The sequence below is a fragment of the Pseudophryne corroboree genome (genome assembly GCF_028390025.1).
Source record: "Pseudophryne corroboree isolate aPseCor3 chromosome 3 unlocalized genomic scaffold, aPseCor3.hap2 SUPER_3_unloc_13, whole genome shotgun sequence".
In the NCBI taxonomy this organism is placed as follows: Eukaryota; Metazoa; Chordata; class Amphibia; order Anura; family Myobatrachidae; genus Pseudophryne; species Pseudophryne corroboree.
Window position 1 is genome coordinate 3,029,618 of NW_026967501.1, and position 208 is coordinate 3,029,825.

Genomic DNA, 208 nt, shown 5'->3' on the forward strand with positions numbered 1-208 from the left:
GAAGCTGAAACAGAACCATGCAACATAAACTGACTGCATGTTATCAGAGTCCATTTGTACTGCATTCCTAGTTCTTCAAAGCACAGCTTATTCCTTGGAGTAGAATTGTAAGACCACCATAGATTTTTAGTCTCGTACAATTCTTCCCCACAAAAATAAGGGCTTGTGCTTTGAAGAACTAAAGAACACAGCAGAAAAGGGACTCTGA